General features: G+C 37.4%; 1 protein-coding gene and 1 non-coding gene across 9 annotated transcripts in view; both read right to left on the minus strand.

Moving 5' to 3' along the window:
- Positions 1-19,978, minus strand: part of CACNA2D1 (calcium voltage-gated channel auxiliary subunit alpha2delta 1) — a 479,784-nt gene that overhangs the window by 88,052 nt on the left and 371,754 nt on the right. The gene's annotated exons all lie outside the window — the stretch shown is intronic.
- LOC113912057 lies at positions 7,035-7,141 on the minus strand. Its single transcript, XR_003516685.1, has one exon. It is a non-coding gene; the product is annotated as a U6 spliceosomal RNA (small nuclear RNA).

Genomic DNA, 19,978 nt, shown 5'->3' on the forward strand with positions numbered 1-19,978 from the left:
TTACCTCTCGCAAGGAAAAGCTAGGTGGAAAGGCAGTAAAGTCAATGACAGGAACAGAGTTTTAGTAATCTTGAAATGTGATGGTACAATCTTTCTACCAGGGATAACCCAGGAAAGTAATGTGAAAGGATCAGGAACAACAGGTGGCCTTTTAGAACTGCTTGCTGGAGAGCTTATATACAGATGGCATGATGGAGGGAATGATGGAGGCAAGGCCAAGGGCAAGCAGATCCTTGCTGTAAGTGATGAAGCCCTGAACAACTAGAAAGCTGCAGGACAGAACATCGACCTCTGATGCCTGCCCCAACATGAAAATTTAAGAATTATCACCCAAGTAATATCACCCATCCTATCAAAAGTATTCACATAGTTCATTGGGTATTTCCAAAAAAGCTAAGAACACTGAGTTCTGCAGTGAGATCCGGGACACTGAGGCAAGTGGAAACATCCCATCATTTATTAACTCTGCTATTTTTATGAGCCCCTGAGGCTCTTGGGGCCGAGTATCACATCTGCAAAATGAGGATAATAATAAAACCATGCCTGCTAGAAGGTAGGAGGCTGGCCAGATGAAATGTTGGAGACTTTCTCAAAAACACATAATTAAACAATTTTAATAGGTGGATCACAAACCAAAATATAAATTTTATAAATGGTCACATATTCTTATAAATATAACAATCATTCCTTTTTTCTCTGAAAATCAATGAAGCTTAGTTATAAGGTGCACTACATGTTTCATCAATTCAATAAGCAAATATTTACTATCAGCCTGTCATAGGTCAAGAATTGTGGCAGATGATAGTTTTGTATCTTCAGGCATTAATTATGCACAAACGTATACATACGTATGTATGTAAGTCCCTATCTGGTGCCTACTATATGTTGCATTTACTCTACAAATATTAACGATTTCCTCTTTACAAATGCCCTACAAGATACATATTATTACTATTCACTAAGAAACGTAGGTGCTGGGGGGTTAGAGAACTTGCCCGTAGTTACAAGTACATAAGACATAGAGTCAGGATCAGATTAGCACTGTGACATAGGAGTCTGGGATTTTAACTATTCTTGCAGAGCCTCCTAACTAACATATCACAATACATTACGATTAGTTCTATAAAGCAATAGAGAAAACAGCTCACATCCTGGGCATTGCTGTTAAACTGTGAAAGATAAAACGTAAATGTATAAATGAACACAAAAATCAATCATATCATTTTATTTGACTGTGTGGTTTATATGTCCCAGTCCTGTTGCACTGCTTTCTCTTTCATAAAGTGAGTAAATTGGTAACAAAAGTGCACTAAGGCTCAAACAGCAATTTTCATCTGAGCCCCCAACTCCTAGTGTAACCCTAGTGTAACACCTTCCTGAAGCTTAGTTTCTCTGATCATCAATTTAGGCAAATTTCCTAGGAGACAATATCACAAGTGGGTTCCATTTTGGACTGTGAGTAGTCAGGGGAAAATTCGCATGAGAAATGGCATTTCCTGTGATTCCAGAGAAATGTTTCATTGAAGACTATGGAGGAAGAACATTCCAGACAAACAGAACAACAAAAGGGAAGCCGTTTAGGGATGTATAAAGAAGAAGAGTTCGGCTCAGTCATACATGAGTGAGGAAAATGACATAAAATGTGTTCAGGGAGGGAGGCGGGGCTAGATCATGCATGGTCTAACAGAAATGCTGAAGAACTGCACTTTGAATTTCTGTCAAATGGCAAGTCACAGAAAGATTTTAAAGCCACATACAAAATAATTTAATGTAAAAATTTAAGAGAGCATGCAAGCTGCTATTTGGGAAATGGATTTAAGGTGAGCAAAATTCAAAAGGGAGAAAATAATTTGAAGGCTATTACAATAATCTAGCTCAACATAATAAGTGGCTTTGGTATTTGTGAAGATTGTCAGACAAGGAGGGGTTGTACATCGATTGGGAGGAAGAATCCACAATGTATGGTGGTGGACCGGGGATGTTGCTGAGTAAGAGCCTGTTATTAGGAATGCCCTGCAGGTGTCTGACATAGGCATTAGGATGGCCTGAGGACTAGAGGAGTGATGGACTCATGGGTACTTGAGGAAGAGGCAAGAGAAGTACAGAGTTCAATGAGGCTGAGTTTTCAATATAAGTGAGACATGCAAATGGTGAAGTCAGGCAATCGTAACATTGAAAGCATGAGGCTGGGGGCGCCTGGGTGGCTCAGTTGATTAAGCATCTGCCTCCAACTCAGGCCATGATCCCGGGGTCCTGGGATCAAGCCCCACACTGGGCTCTCTCTGCTCAGTGGGGAGTCTGCTTCTCCCTCTCCCGCTCCCCCTGCTTATGCTCTTTCTCTCTCTCTCAAATAAATAAATGAAATTTTTAAAGCATGAGGCTCAAAAGAAGTCTTGGCTAAAGATTAAAAATAAAATAGGTTTCAGAATAGAAATTTGGTGTAAAACCATATAAATAAAAGGAAACTAGTCAAAGGAGTCCCTAAGAAAATTAGGTAGAAATAAGTTCCCATGGAGGCAGGAAGGAAATCAGGAGACTGGGCTGTTTGGAATGATGAGAGAGGAAAAAAAAAGTCTCAGGGAGAAAGATAGTGCAGTTCAGAGACAAAGATGCAAAATTCAAAGTGCCCACGGGAGTCATCCATGTTACATGGTCAGTGTCAGGGAGGGGCGGGGCCCACTGGAATGCCTGGAAGCACATGGGAAGTGGCAGCCAGTGCAGAGGCACGTCCTCAAAGCACCTTGGCTGGAAACAAAGAAGAAAAAGAGGGGGGCGGGGTGCCTGTAAGGGTGAGCCTGGGGTCAAGGAGAAAGGCTGCCTTAAAGTGCAGGGTCACTAGAGCAAGAGAGGACTGATATTGAAGAGTGGAGGAAGAAAAAGATGCAGGAAAGAGAAAAGCGGTGAAATATAAAGTTCTTGTGAAGGTTTGGAGAGAGTGGAGATAAAACAAGAAGGAAAATATCCTGCACAGATAATTTGAGTTCTTTCTCGTTTTTACTTTGAACACGACTTTCAGGTACATTATATACAGGAGTAAAAAGCTCCAATATGTTTCTTTGCTGTTTTCCATAAATTCAAAGGTTGGAAACGTGGTATCTTCAGTTCTAAATTCCACTGCCTCTTTTATCCCATTCCTTGATAATCTGACACAATCTTATTCTGCACATTCCATTTTGAAAACAAAAGAACGTGAGCATTCCCATGTTAGAAAGTTAAAAAAAAAAAAAAAGTTTGCCAATGAATCAACAGTAGAATGTCTGACCTTCGAGAATTATTAAAAATGGTTACAGGAAATGTTATTAACTGATTTAGTTAAACCATGACTCATGATAAAATTACAAGTTTGCAGAAAATGAGCACTAAATAATGTATTGCCCTGAGTCTTTCGGTTGGCCTTGACCTGCTTTTAACACAGAAAAATGAAGCATCTCATTAAGCCACTTTAACACAAACTGATTAAATGTAAATCGAATTCATTAAATACAAATTCAGGGGTGTATAACAGAAATACTATGATTATACTCATAATAAAACTCACAAATAATGCAGGGGAAGGAATAGCCTACAAAGTATAAGTCCCCATAGCAAATCTTATTCTCCTAGGAAAGGGATGAGAAATTTTAAAAGTTCGAAATTCGGTAAGGGTGTATTTCACAGACATCTTATACTCATCTGCTTTTAGAACAGACAAAAAGAACAGGTTTATTTTCACAAGCTGCAGTTGCAGTCTTTGGTAACAAGTGCCTAAATTTTAATTTATAAACCACATATTTAATACATAAATCACTTATGTATTAAAAACCTTAGGGCAAAAGCTTAATAATATTACAAAGCTTGGAAATAGTATATTGTGAGTGAAAATAGATTTAAGGAGCCCTGCTTTTGTCACCAATTAAGAAAATGCTTTTTTTAAATGTATATTTTTAACTAACCCAGGAGTCAGAAATCCAAACTAATACCACACTGATTCCTTTCCCAATCCCAGAAAATTCAACCAAGTAGGCCTCTTATAAGAACTGTTGAGAAAATCTCTGCTAGCATGCTGAGACAGAAAGATGTGTGGGTTAAGGTGAGCATCTGGGGTATAAATCACGTGGAACTTTGTATTCCTACTCGAGCAGATGACCATTCTTTCATTTCCTCCTTCCATATAACCTGTTCTTCTGCCTACAACACTCCTCTTCCTTAACAGTCTTTCCTTACAAAAGGCTTTCATGACCTTTCTTGACTAGCTCAAACCATCCCATTATAAACTTTCCTAGGCCTAGACGTATCTTTCACAGAATACAACTCCATTAAAATTTCCTACTTCTCTGTATGATATCTTGATAGATTCTTCCACTGGATTAGAAGCCCACATAGTCAAAGAAAATAGCCATCCCAGCACTGCAACTTCAGTACTGGGTATATAATAGTATGCTGTAAATGTTTGATAAATGTATGTATGGAGTTTCATTAGAAGACAGTGTGAAATGTTGATCAAAATCAAGCTATAGATTTATAATTGTAGAAGTATTTTAGCTTTATACTATGTTAAGCTTCTATATTCATAAAGTATTCTGTCTCAATAGATGCTATTAAAACATCCAAAGAAAGAGGTGTGTAAAACACCTATTAAAAAGTCTGGCACATAGTAGACATTAAATCAAGCACAACTCTATTATTTAAAAAACTATTTTAGCAAAAACATTAGTATGCTCAAATCAGAACAGATTCCTAGATTGAGAAAGATTCTGATAAACGATATCAGCTTTAGTGAGCTTTAAAGTTCACTAACGGGATGATACAAGTATCCTTCAAACATTAACTTATTATTTGAACAGTCTCTGAAATAACCATGAATAGTAAATTTCAATGCTTCCAAAGACTGTTCCTATTAAATATCATAGTCAAGTACACACATCATATTAAAAGATACTTTCAGTGCCAAAATAAATTGTGAACCTCTCAAATGAAGTAATTTAAACTCTTAGCTTTACAAAGACAGTATTTTTGTTCTCAGGTGCTCTGCTCAGTAAGAAATCACTTCACAAAATATTTCTGAGAGAGAGAACTCTGCTGCTCATTGAATCCACCTTGGATAAAAATGCAATGTTGGCACATCGTTAAGTCAAAAAAGCATCAAGGGCGCCTGGGTGGCTCAGTTGGTTAAGCGACTGCCTTCGGCTCGGGTCATGATCCTGGAGTCCCAGGATCGAGTCCCGCATCGGGCTCCCTGCTCGACAGGGAGTCTGCTTCTCCCTCTGACCCTCTTCCCTCTCGTGCTCTCTATCTCTCATTCTCTCTCTCTCTCTCTCTCTCAAATAAATAAATAAATAAATCTTTAAAAAAAAAATCAGTTTAAAAAAACAAAACAAAACAAAGAAGCATCAAGTTCCTTGAAAGCAACCTTGTGTAGGAATGGCGCCCTCATGGGATGTCATAACACATTTTCACAAGGCACCCAAGCCTACCTTTGAAATCGTTAATGGGCTCAAGTAGTTTTCCTCTAGAAACATTAAGAATTAAAGATAAAAGAAACCCAAAGGTGATACTATTCCACTTGGAACTGCAGAGAAATAGAAACGGCCCATTTAATCTTTGACCATTCAGCTTGCCTCTAATTTTTACCCCCTCCCCTAATCCATGTGTGGTCTAAACTCTTACAAAGACAGACTTGCTTTAGGGTACTTTGTACACTGCTTAGTTATAAAACATTCTTAAATGAGCAAAAAGGACATAATTTATTTTTTGGTTTCTGAAAAATTGTTCAATATCTGAGTTATTCCTTAGAACTTGTCTTAATGATCTGTTTTCTCTTTTTTTGCATGTAAAAACAAAATGGTAGGCTCAAACTGTGTATATAACCAGCAAAAAAACCTCAAATTCAGAGTAGCCTGCTTTGAAACATGGGTATTTTTTTTAAATTACAAAATACGAGTGAACTTATTTACATAATATAACAATTTATGTAACAAATTTGTATTATACAAAAATTGTTAATTTAAATGAATTATCTAAATTAAATTAACAATACAATTTTGTGTATTAGGCGGTTACAATTCTGGTATCAGAAGCTAACCACATGCTGGGCACCAGAGGGCGGTGCAGGAAAATAAAAGCAAAGTGAACAGAGGGTGTGATCTTCAAACTCTTGGTTAGGTTTTATTCCTATTAAAAATACTTTGTTTATTTTGATTTTCCTATTTTTATAGGAAATTTGAAAACTGGAAATATTATAGGGAAAGAAGATGGCTATCCTAAAACTCAGAGAAAGAGGGAGGTGATAACATTTATCCATACACATATGTACATTATACTCCCAGTTAAGAAAGATTTTAAGGTTAAGCTATTGCCAATTTACCTTACAGAAACTTTGTGCCAATTTATACTATATTTGTAACAATCTCACTCCACTTTCATGAATACTTAACATTTTTATTTCCTAAATTCTAAGTAAAAAAGATTTCAATCTTTTAATTACTTGAATTTCCTTGATGGCTAACTACGTAAAACTTTTTCTCATATATTAATTTTCACAGACTCTTGTGAATTCTAAGTCTTATTTTTCTAGTTTGTTGCTTACTTTCAAACTTTTAAACCTACTCTTTATGATTTCTTGCAATATTATGCTCACAAAACTATGTATTAATCAGATAAATTTCATCTATAGTCTCTACTAATATTTGATGGTTTTGTTTGCTTATTTTACACTGTAGTGTTTAGTCTTGGTGAAACTGAATTCCCCCGATAGTATGAGGGGACAATTACATTAAGTGGTTTTTCCCAGTAGCCAATTCTCCCCATTACTGAATAATTACTGGCTTGTGATCCCTTCTTTATAATGAGTTAAGATTTGGGATACATTTCTAGAATTTTTTTTATTCCTTTACTATTTCCATTGTTTCACCAACTTCTTACTTTTAGTCTTAATAACACAACTATCAGCAAACATATATGGAGAATCACAACTGTACCAGGCTAAGCACTTACCATGCGGTAATTCATTTAATCTTCACCAAGCCTATGGTTTTAGGTATTTTTTTTTAAGACTTAAAAATATGGAATGCTTCACGAATTTGCATATCACTTTTGTGCAGTGGCCATGCTAGTCTTCTCTGTATTGTTCCAGTTTTAGTATCTATGTTGCCTAAGTGAGCACTGGTTTTAGTTTTAATAGAGTTTCCATGATGCAGTTGAGGAAATGAGACTTAGAGTGTTAAGCAAAGCGCCCAGAGTCACACAATGATCAAGATTCTGAGCTCTGTTTCAAACCCAAACGCCTGACACGCTCTTCTCTCTGGAGTCTCATCATTTTCAATTTATACCAGAAAGTATAAGCTGCCATACTCTGTCACACTGCTTCTTTCACGTTGTCTTTCTGTTGAACTTTGGAACTATTTTTTTTGTCTAATTAAAATTACATTTACCAATAAATTTTGGACAAAGTGACATCCTCACGAGTCACCTTTTTATTTCAAGAAGAGTGATTAATTCCACAGGTATTAATATACCTCTATCTCAACTCTGCTACGTCTAACTCATATTCTTTTCTCTTTTCTCAAATGCAGATTCTAAATATATTAAAACTATTGCTAAGTAATTCTGATGTTTTGCAAACACTGTGAATAGGATTCTAATTTCTATTGTGAATCCCTGTCTGGGGAAAGCCAGAAGGGGTGATCACCCTTGCACAGTTAGAGATGCCATAAATTTGTTAGTAGCACTCTGGGGCTTGAAAACTCTTGTTCTCAAATTGATATTACTGTCCCCCAACACTGGCTGCTGGTTTATGTTTACTGTGGCCTGTTGTATGAAAAAATTGATAATTTTCCACTTTTTAATCCAATTTAGGAAAGTCAGGTCTAGCCCAAGCCCTGCCTCTAATAAGCATCAATGGCCACAACTGATTCAATTATGCCCTCTGAGCTTCAGTTTCCTACTTTCTGGGGAAAAAAAAGGGGGGGGTGGGGGCTTTACTAGATCAACTAGAAAGGCCCTCAAATTCTAAAATCTTAAAATTTAAACCTGATAGTTTTAACCATCAAAGGAATTACATAAAGAAAAAGGAATAATGAATTCTGTAAATGTCAGGAGAAAGTCACATCAACAAAAGTGAAGCTAATGACAACATTATTGAGACAAAATTTGTTTGCCTGTTATTATAAATTGTAAATCATCACCCATCAGAACTTTTGGTAAGTGTTCTTACTTTTAAACAAATATTTCAAACAATTTTCTTTTTTTGAGAGAAAGAAAGCACTTGCACGGGAGGGGGAGTAGGGGAAAAGGGAGAGAATTTTAAGCAGGCACCATGCCCAGCACAGAGCCTGAAGCAGGCAGCGCTCGATCTCCCAACCCCGAGATCATGACCTGAGCTAAAATCAAGTGTCAGACACTTAACCAACTGAGCCCCCCCAGGCACCCCTAAATAAATATTTCAATTAACTTGAATCATGACATGCCCAAAACTCAGTCTGTTGACTTTTGTTGAAATGTTGAGTAAATTTCTGAGTAAGACCAACTATCATTTTAATATCCTATTTATATTTTGATACAGAAAACTTTTAAACCTTTCTAATTATATGCACTTAGAATTTCAAACAATTGAGAGTATACTATTCTTTTGCTTCAAAAGTAATTTGTACTAAACTTCCTCGCTCATCTCTACTTGATATTTACATTTTCTTTCTCAACCATGGCTTTATCAACCACTGTGTAATCCTGATTCTGCAACACTTGCTCAACTAGAAATATGTGCAGGTTTTCGCCATCATTCTTTTTCTTTAAGAGGATTTTTAATTTTTTTTTTCATTATTTTGGCGGGGGGGCTACTCTTAAGCAGGCTCCACACCCAGTGCAGAGCCCAACATGGCAGGGCTCTATTTCTCGACCCTGAGATCATGACATGAGCCAAAATCAAGAATTTGACACTTAACTGACTGAGCCACCCAGGCGCCCCTACATGATTCTTAAGATATAATAAACAGAGCAGCATGATTTCTATCACAAGTTTTTTTTCATAGCCCTGTGGAAATTTTAATGCCAGTTCCCAAGGATGAAACTTTAATGAAATGACTAAATGACTGTATACTCTTTGATCTTTTCCTCTTTACCAACATTATGATGCAATGCTGACCAATATGCTCAATGTTTTTATGGCACCTGACGCTGATTACCTGGAATGTCTTCCCTGGTTGAAAAAGGGATCACTTGTGAGTTTGGCTGGACTTGCCTAAAGAACTCAGAGAGAACAATAATATACATATATAATTTCTTTGCAGAGAAGAGATGCTACAATACAGATAAAGTTCGGATGACTCTTGTCATTGAAGAGCACAAAAATATCTGATCATTGGTTGAAATTTTTATAAAATTCTGACAACTATGTAGCACTTGCCCTCTACCCACACTGTTATGACTAACAAAGAAATACTCAATTGAAGAAGCCCCACTATGTGCCTTGATTTTTTCTATATACATACATTAACATTTCGGCTAAGCAGACAGTGTCTCTATATTCAAATAAAGAAAAATAAAACCATCCATTGGTGGGGAGGTGGGAGTACAGACACAGAGTATAAACAACAAACATGTATATAAAGCATCAGGTGGAGAGACAAATGCTACAAAGAAAGGAAATGAGGTAAAGTGATTGACAACAGACAATAGTTAAAGTGATAGTGTAACTAAAACTAGAATAGTACTGGAGATGTGGTGGCCAAGGGGGTCCTCTCTAATAAGGAAGCATTTGAGCAAATATCTGAGCAAAGTGGGGGAATAAGCATGCATCTATCTGGACTCAGGAAGCAACAAGACTCAGGGTAAACAGAAATGACTTCTATCTGCGCATATCTGTAAGACACGCACCTAACAGAAAGAACAAATCTGTTTTTTAAGGAAAGTTAGTAACATCACCAATGAGTTCTTTTCAATATGAAATAGCATTTGGGATCAACAAAAGGATGACCAACACGAGTTGAAGACCTTATTTTCAACATATTCAACCTAACTCAGTTCCACTAAAATCAAATACATAAATAAATATATATATAGATATATAAATGTATATGTATATTTGAAAATACATTTCAATAATATAAATATTTGAAAAATTTTAAGTATGATTATGGTAGAAACTAAAGAAAAAAATTAAATGAAGAAGATACCTATCAATAGAACACAGGGTTAAACAGGAGAGAGATCATGAGGAGTGCAAACAATTTTTTGGAATATATTTTTAAAGGGCGCAAACATTGGACAAAACATTAGAAAGATGAATTAATTATGAGAAAAAGCAAATGTCAATATTTGGAATTTATAACAGAATTTACCTTGCAAATAGTCACCTTATGACAAAGTCCCTTACAATGAAACATGTAACAAAAAAAACATTCTCAGGTCTTAGTACGTGTTTTCAAGCTCTAGCAGAGACCTCAAAATTCTCAAAATGCTTCCTAGAACCTTCGGAATATGCTGAAAGGGATTCTGCTATTCACAAATTAAGGTTAAAGTCTATGCATTCTACAAGTAAGTACCCTAGTGTAATAACAATTTATGTTTCAATTTCTGAATTTAAACCTACTAAATAATTAGGAGCAAATATGATAGTTTAAGTAACTGTGAGCAACTCAGCTAAACTGACAGCTCACATCAGCCCAAGCCACTCTCTCTACCTCTTCTCGTAATTAAATGAATACATGGACCCTGAATAATTTTACCCAGTAAACAGTGACACACAACTCTGCTTCTTGGGCATGGACTCTTTTCCCAGTCCTTCAAGCCCCAGCAAGTAAGTTCTAACTTTTATATTTTTTTAAAAACAACAGATCAGTTCAAAAGAGAAGTATTCCTTCTGCCTCACCTTAAGTATTACTTTGCCATTCCTAAAACTGAAAATGTAATTCCTCAGTACCAAAAACTATCTTTAGTGTACCATGTAATTAATGGAAAAAATATTTATCATGCTTGTCAACACCTTCTTATAAGCTTTCCTTATACTTGCAAAGCAATCATCTTCTGGCAATCTCTTTTTTTTTTAAACTAAATAACCTTGATTACGTACCCTGTCATTATAATCTCTAAATTTGTCCTTTGAGAGTCTTCGCTTCACAGCCCATAATTTCTTTATGCGTCTTTTAAATGAAGGTAATTTTAAAAAGCACCTATCTTTACCTTTTAAAAAAAAAATCAAGTATATATGAAAGAGAGAACTTTGGTTCTTTTAAGAAACCTAACTCTACTCCTTCCTGTTTTAATATGCCCCTCCAAAAAGCAAACGGCTACACTATAAAAATATTTGTAAACATCCGTAGTACTAGGAATGTTATGAAATACAAAGATCTTAAAATCTAAATCAGTAGGGGCGCCTGGGTGGCTCAGTCGTTAAGCATCTGCCTTCGGCTGAGGTCATGATCCTGGAGTCCCGGGATCGAGTCCCGCATCGGGCTCCCTGCTCAGCAGGGAGTCTGCTTCTCCCTCTGACCCTCCCCCGTCTCATGCTATCTATCTCATTCTCTCTCTCAAATAAATAAATAAAATCTTTAAAAAAATAATAATAAAAATGAATAAATTTAGATTTAAAAACAATTTCTCTTTGTTTTTATAACCTAATCATATTCTAGATTCTTAGAATTTCTAACAATTCCAATATTTTGGAGTTTTATTTAAATAAACCAGATTTCGAATTTCTAACAATTCCAATATTTTGGAGTTTTATTTAAATAAACCAGATTTCACAAAATTAGTAAATATAGGGGTGCGTGGGTGGCTCAGTGAGTTAGGCGTCTGCCTTCGGCTTGGGCTTTGATCTTGGAGTCCTGGGATCGAGCCCCATATCGGGCTCCTCGCTCAACAGGGAGCCTGCTTCTCCCTCTCCCACTCCCCCTGCTTGTGCTCTCTCTCTCTCTCTCAAATAAACTCTTTAAAAAAATTAGTAAATATATTTTATATTTTCCTCAGCATTCAGCCACATAACTTTGTGGTTACATCTAGACTCATAAACAAAGATGGCTATGTTCCAATTCTGTCTTCTCCCTTAGAAAAGATACTAGAACTCTGTTTCTTTATCTGTAAAATTAAGAACAGTAATAGTACCTACCTCACAAGGTAGTGATAAAGACTAAATGAGTTACCGTGGAAAACAAAGAGAACAGTTCCTGCCACAAAAGCAGTGTTTCAAAAAATTACACTAAAAATTCCATAAGACTTGTGATTAATGAAGGTTAATACATAAATAAGACAAACAATGACCACACAGCTACCTGAGATCTTGTTCATACTTATTTCTGAAGGGCAAATCTATGGCTGGAATAATAAGATCATTTAAAACCAATCAGTGACTTTTCAATCATGAAAATGTACTAATGATTTTCTGAAATAATAAAATTAACAACAGTATATAGTTAATAAAAAATTCAGAATATAGTTGACAAAACTATCTTTTTATGGTAAATGAGGACCATAACCAATGAAAGTAAATTAAAGTAACTAATCTAAACGAAACAAGCCAATATACAGGAGCTGAGACCAGCAATAAACTTGTCTGGGAATAAAGTGGGAAATCATGATGGCTTCATCTTTCAAATATCTTTCTGCATTATTTGCCTTACAATTTGCATTGTACATTTTCCAATATCAGTCTTCTTCCCCATTTTTGAATATGTAACTATTTTCATATTTTTTAACTTGAGATATTGAGATACATTATTTCCAGATTAAACGCACTCCCAGTTCTTCCTGGGAGCTCCATATTCCATTTGCAAATACTCCTGTAGTTTATGTAGTCAAGCTACATCAAGTGGATAGACAAGTATGCATTTGCAAAGAACTGTCAATGAACCAACAAGGTCTATTGACCAGGTTCACAGAAACCAAAAGGAAATATCTTGCAATTTTATTTCTTTTTTTTTTTTTTTTAAAGATTTATTTGAGAGAGCGAGAATGAGAGAGAGAGTACATGAGAGGGGGGAGGGCCAGAGGGAGAAGCAGGCTCCTCGCCGAGCAGGGAGCCCGATGCGGGACTCGATCCCGGGACTCCGGGATCATGACCTGAGCCGAAGGCAGTTGCTTAACCAACTGAGCCACCCAGGCGCCCGCAATTTTATTTCTTAAGGAGTTAGTTAACAATTTTCTTTAAAGCAATACACATTTAAAAGCCTTAATATTTTTAAGAAAAGTAATGGTCTTTAAGACTTGTCAGGCATTAAGAATCCCAATGTCAACCCGATCTAAGTGATTTAATTAAGAAAGAATCATTAGTAGCTGATTAAATGCTGAAAACATAAAATTCATTCAAATCCATTTCTACTGTTTAATCAGAAATTCTTTTTAAAGGATTTTCATTAATAGCACTGTTTAGTTTCTAGCTATGGCAGATGCTATTGGTATTCCGTCCATATTTCCATGCAGCCCAAACTTAACTGCCTGAAATTTCTGTAAGTCCTCTGCCTGTGTACATGTTGGCCTTGGAACACCAGGGAACTAAAGTCTCTCAGGAGCAATCATTAACTTTAAATACTGCAGCACATTTTCCCCTTGGAAGGGATAAACTCTGATTCATGTAATCTGTACTGATTTTCAGAACTGTCCAGAGCATTAAGCTGTACTCACTCGGAGTGGTAACTTATTTGATAATCCAACTTCTATTAGTTCTTTTTCTTTAAACTTCTCACATTTTTCTAAGTATTTCCTAGAGTTACTTTCTAAGTAAACCATTTGTACTTGAATCCTTGTCTCAGGGACCATTTCTGGGGAAATCCAATCTAGGTTGATAGATCCTCAGAATGGGATTGTAGAATTAAATCATCACTCACCAGCTGTGTGGCCACAAAGATTCCACTAGTAACTGACTGTATACCAGTCATAACTAGAGTCAAGAAAATCACTCAGAGGCTGTAGTATCACAAATGCTAAGCGTTTCACCTGCAGTGATTGGAACACAATATAGATTGAAGAGGAGGCACCTACCATTTCAGAAATAAGGTGGCAATAGTAATCACAAAGGTTTGGAGTTCGTGGGATGTTGTTATATTCACTGAAGAAAATGATAACATCAAGTCAGCCAACCATCAACTGAAGGCAGAGTGTGAACTCCACAAGACTTCTGGGCATACAATGAAGAGATTCCCATCTCCTTTGTGAGGTCAACGTGTGCCAGAAATAGGCACAGTATGTGCTTTTGAGAGTCACATCCTTAAAAAGGAGGCTGCATTTATAGCCTTGTCAGGTTTCTATGTCAAAGTCAGGGCAATGATAGGCAAATCATTGGACCCTAAGGGTAGAACATCTAGGTGGGTACAATTGAGAACAGTGAGCTTCCAGATTCCCCTATACCCTCTGGATAAGCAGAAATAACCTCTTCCACATAAAAGATAGTTTTTCTGTTCCTAAACACCATAAGATGAAACATGTTCTCCTGAAGATCTGATCTCATTTTCCCTCATGGCTCTAGGCAACAAAGAGGTAAGGTCTCAAAATGTCCCATCTGGGAAAGAAGTCTATGCTCCAGGTAAACAAAAACGAGAGAGAGAGAGAGAGAGAGAGAGAGGAAAGAAAGGGCAACACAGAGAGAGAGACACTGGGCGGGGGGGGGGGGGGAGAGAGAGAGAGAGAGACAGAGAGAGAGAGAGACAGAGAGAGAGAGAGAGAATATTCAACAAAAGAGACATAAGATCTGCCTAATATGAGCCAGAAGGTATTGGCAGAATATGCAGGGAAGGGATGCTGAGAGATCATGAGGCAAATACACCTAGTCATCAGCGTGGTATGGAGGAACGAGTAGCTTGTGATTAGAAGACACCTGTGTTTTCACTCCTACACAGTGACAAATGGCTTGATTGGCTGGCCAATGTCCTGGAGGAGCAAGACTGGAAGACCTTCCCCAAACAAAGTGTTCTAGAGAAGAAGCATGAGGATGTACCTACAGAGTAAGCATGGAATGTGCAGATTTCTTTGTCTCACATCAATGACCACTAAAGAGCATTCATCACAAAGTACGTAACAATTGGGTAGATGGGGCGCCTGGATGGCTCAGTTGGTTAAAGCGACTGCCTTTGGCTCAGGTCATGATCCCGGAGTCCCAGGATTGAGTCCCGCATCGGGCTCCCTGCTCGGCGAGGAGCCTGCTTCTCCCTCTGACCCGCCCCCCTCTCATGTACTCTCTCTCTCTCATTCTCGCTCTCTCAAATAAATAAATCTTAAAAAAAAAAAAAAAAAAAAAACCATTGGGTAGATGATTTGTCTGTTACAGGCCATCCAGCCTTTCTGTGTGGTAAATGTAGTGCTTGCAAAATGGGCCCCTAAATGCTGTAGCAGGGTAGCGGGGATGGGTGTGGAGGGGAGATAGAGAGAGAATAGTATACATGTGCCTAACAGCATGGGCTCCTTCTCACCTAGTGTGACGTAGCTACCGACACTGGCGAATGACCAACCCATTGTCCAATGCTTAGTCTTCACTATCACCTTTCAAAAAGACAACCAACAACTTCATGTCAAATAGATGATAATCAATTTTATAGCTCTGGAAGGGGGTGGGATACATTATTCTTTCTTGTTACTGACAAATATTCCAGTCATGAGTTCTGTTCTTCTTCAGAGTGCCTCATCCAGGTACATATACTACCTGATTTGTCATCATGGGATATCACCATTGGATTGTGCATAACATCTGCATAACCAAGAACCTATTTTATGGTAAATGAGGTCCAATAAAGGACAAATGAACAAAGGATTCATTGGGTCCACCATATAGGGCATTACTTAGGAGCATCCAGCATGATAAAACATTGGGGCAGTCTCTTAAATGTGCCACTAAGGCTCTAGCTTGGGGATGACAATCTTTGAGTTGAAATGTAGTCATTCAAGATAAAATGTACTCTAAACTATGGTGCTATATTCATTATGTGCTGGCACCAGCTTGTATCTGCTCATAAAACAACAACAACAACAACAACAAAAGAAAAAACAATGGTATCATTTTCAGGAATCTTTAAAGCCTCACATAAGGTAGCTTGAAAGTGGCCACGGTGGGAGTGATTATATTATGAACATTAGCAAATGCTACAAATCAGGTTGCCCCTCCCCACACTGGCTCTGCCCCAAAAAGGTAGAATGCATGAGTGTGGGAACCAAGGGAAGGATGTAGGAACATCATTTCTCACCACTACTGAAAGTGATCTACTTGGAAAATTTGTACACCCTGTCTCTGTAACTTTAGGCTCTGCTGAACACAAATGTTCTTACTTTCCATGTGGGGGTGTAAAGGTGAGGTGGTGCTCCTCCTAAATCTATACCTACTAACTGTCTCAATATTCTGGATTTCTCAAGCCAGTGAAAGAACATGCAAGAAAAAAAAATCAACTGGCGGAGCTCCAGCTGACAAGGAGATTGTCATGAAGGTTGTTGCTACATAATGTGGGAAAGGAGAACCAAGCGTAAAACTCAGGGTACTCATTCAAGCACTTCCATGCTCAGTGAAGACTGTGGACAATTTCAGGAGCCACTATGAAATGGACACACAGAGACTGTGGATTCACAGGCCTCTGGGTTTCAAGTTCAGGCCATCTCACTAATCAACCTGCTGGCACAGAGTTAGCCAAGCGTGCAGGGAAATTAGAAAGGGTATGAGAGGAGAAAAAAGATAAATATAAATTATGAACTTTGTTCTAACGTCAGCAGCCCACCTTCCTGATGTATTCTTAGCTGTTTTTGTTTGTTTGTTTCTTTTAATTGTGAGCCGTCACCATCTTTAAGGATCAGTGACTGGATATAGAGGACACTGTTGAGGTTTCTAACTACCATAACCTACAACTTCTGGTCTCAGTTTCCCCTCCTGGGGCCAGAATCTCTTTTGCCCACATATGGGGAAGGCTGGTACATAAAGTCCCAGCTCCTTGGGGCTTTTGGCAGAGTAACTTTGAAGTTCATATTCTAAACAGCTTCTAGGATTCTTTAGTAGGATAAAGTTCCTTTAAATGAAGTTGAGATCCTTTAATTGGTTCCCTCCTTCCTTCTCTTGACTCAGTTCCATACTCCTTTAACTGGTAGTGCTTCCGGGGATCATGTCCCAAATCAACTACCACACTTTGAATCCATGAGTGAGAATCAGGAAGAAGCCAGTTTAAGACAATGACCTTACTTAATATCTGCTGGTTTTATATAAATTTCATTAGACAGGCCAAATCCATACCAAATTTAATGTTTCTTCACAACTTTCTCTTTTGTTATGCTTTTGTAATCAATGATATGTTTATGTACAAGTGAAACTAAATAACTACCTTTCTGATCATTTGAGAAATTGTATTTTACCTGTTCACATTTTGTTAAGTGTTGAGCTAAAACACAGAGCAGAGTGTAAAATAAAACTAGGATGACTTAGATCTTAGGCAGTATCAAGTTTTCTGAAATAATATCAAGGATACAGACAAGCTAAAGGATTGCTGAAGGTTCGGGTAAGGCAGAGAAAGAGCTGGACATTGAGAGTGGTTCCCCAGGTGTTATGGGCTGAATTGTGTCCCCTCAAATTCATATGCTTAAATCTGAACCCCTAGTACCTCCGAATGTAACAGTACTCAAGGATAAGTTCTTCGAAGAGGTGGTTAAGTCATAATTAGGCTATTAGGATAAAGACATCATCTACTAGGACTGGTGTCCATACGAGAAGGAGAGACACCAGGGGTGTCGATGCACAGACGGATGACCATCTAAAGAAGCAATAAGGCAGCCATCCGCCATCCAGGGGAGAAGGCTGCAGGAGAAACTGACCCTGCCAGCACCTTGATCTTGGAGTTCCAGCCTACAAAACCATGAAAAAATACATTTCTGTAGTTTGAGCTACCCAATCCATGGCATTCTGTTATGGCAGCCCTAGGAAACTAGATCAGGTCATACCTTACTATAATGGAGACACACATGTGGCCCAGATGAAAAGTCTCCAAAGGAGGTATGCAGAGTTCCTTGCATGTATCACCTATGGGACATTTTTATGTCATTGATCCTGGGTTCTATAGCTACCCTCAGCCAGTGATATCCTGCTAAAAGCATTTTAGTGATAAATCCTCTTCCTCTTCGTAAACATCAAACATCTAGTTACCTAGAGTTCAGACTAACAGAGGAATTAGACCTGCTTCCCGAGACTACTTTTTTCCTAGGGGCGCCCTTCCGGTGAAGGAAGTTGCTTTAACTTCATCCTCCCAAGAGCTTTCAAAGACAAATCTCTTCTTCTATGTTCAGTACAAAATGACCTCAGCACAAATCGCTCACTTCCATCTCTGTGAATATAACCACTTCAAATGTGAAGTTATATACCAATAAACGGTCATGAAATTTCATGAGATGTGATAACATTCATTTTGTCCTGTTTTATTTGCTTTGGAGTTCAACATTCTTTAGCTATGAGTAGGAAGGTCTACTATGGTCTTTGGAAATAATATTTTTTAAAAAGCACATTGACATATCAGTTCTTGTGTTAATAATACTTTGAAAACATAATACATTATTATAATTCTTAATACATTATTATGATACATATTACCAGTGGCATTTTCCACAAAGGTGTAAACAATAACCCTAAAGAGCCAAAGCAATCTTGAGAAAGAACAACAAATCTGGGGAATACCACATTCCTAGACTTCAAGATATACTACAAAGTAATCAGAACAGTATGGTACAGACACATAGATCAATGGAAAATAAACACACAGATCAATGCAACAGAATAGACTCCAGAAATAAACCCACACTTACATGGGCAATTGATCAATGACAAAAGAGGAAGAATATACAATGGAGAAAAGATGGTCTCTCCAACAAATGGTGTTGGGAAAACTGGACAGCCACATGCAAAAGAATGAAACTGGACCATCTTCTCACACCATATACAAATAAACTCAAAATGGTTTGAAGACCTAATTGTGAGATCTGAAACCATAAAAATCCTATAAGAGAACAAAAGCAGTAGCTTCTCTGACATTAGCCATAGCAACATTTTTCTAGATACGTCTCCTAAGACAAGGAAACACAAGCAAGCATAATCTATTGGGACTATATCAAAATAAAAAGCTTCTGCCCAGCAAAGGAAACCATCAACAAAACAAAAGAAGCAACCTACTAAATGGGCAAAGATATTTGCAAATGATATATTCAATAAGGGGTTAAGATCCAAAATATGTAATTCCCTAACTCAAAACCCTCCCCAGCCCCCCAAGAAAACACACAAAAAAACAACTCAATTAAATAATGGGCAGAGGCCCTGAATACATTTTTCCAAAGAAGACATATAGAAGGCCAACAGACACATGAAAAGATGCTCAACATCACTCATCATCAGGGAATGCGTATCAAAATCACAATGAGATATTGCCTTAGACCTGTCAGAGAAGCTAATGTGAAAAAGACAAAAAAATATCAAGAATTGGTGAGGATGTGGAGAAAAAGAAACCTTCATGCACTATTGCTGAGAATGTAAATTAGTGCAGCCACTGCGGAAAACAACACGGAGGTTCCTCAAAAAATTAAAAACAGAAATACTTTATGATCCAGTAATTCCAATACTAGGTATTTACCCAAAGAATATATATATATAAAAAAACACTAATTCAAAAAGATATATGCACCCCTATGTTTACTGCAGCATTATTTATTATAACCTAGATACGGAAGTGACCCAAGTATCAACCAAAGGATGAATGGATAAAGACAATGTGAGATACACACACACACACAACACACACTGGAATATGACTCAGTCAAAAAAAAAAAATGAAATTTGGGACACCATGGATAGACCTAGAAAGTATTATGCTAAGTAAAATGTCAGGTGGAGAAAAACAAATACCATATAATTTCACTTACATGTAGAATCTAAAAATCAAAACAAATGAACAAACAAACACACAAGAGACTCTGAAATACAAAGAACAAACTGGTGGTTGCCAGAAGGCAGGTGGGTGGGGAGAATGGGTAAAATAGATAAAGGGGATGAAGAAGTACAAACTTCCAA

The sequence above is a fragment of the Zalophus californianus genome, chromosome 12 (assembly GCF_009762305.2).
Source record: "Zalophus californianus isolate mZalCal1 chromosome 12, mZalCal1.pri.v2, whole genome shotgun sequence".
Lineage (NCBI taxonomy): Eukaryota > Metazoa > Chordata > Mammalia > Carnivora > Otariidae > Zalophus > Zalophus californianus.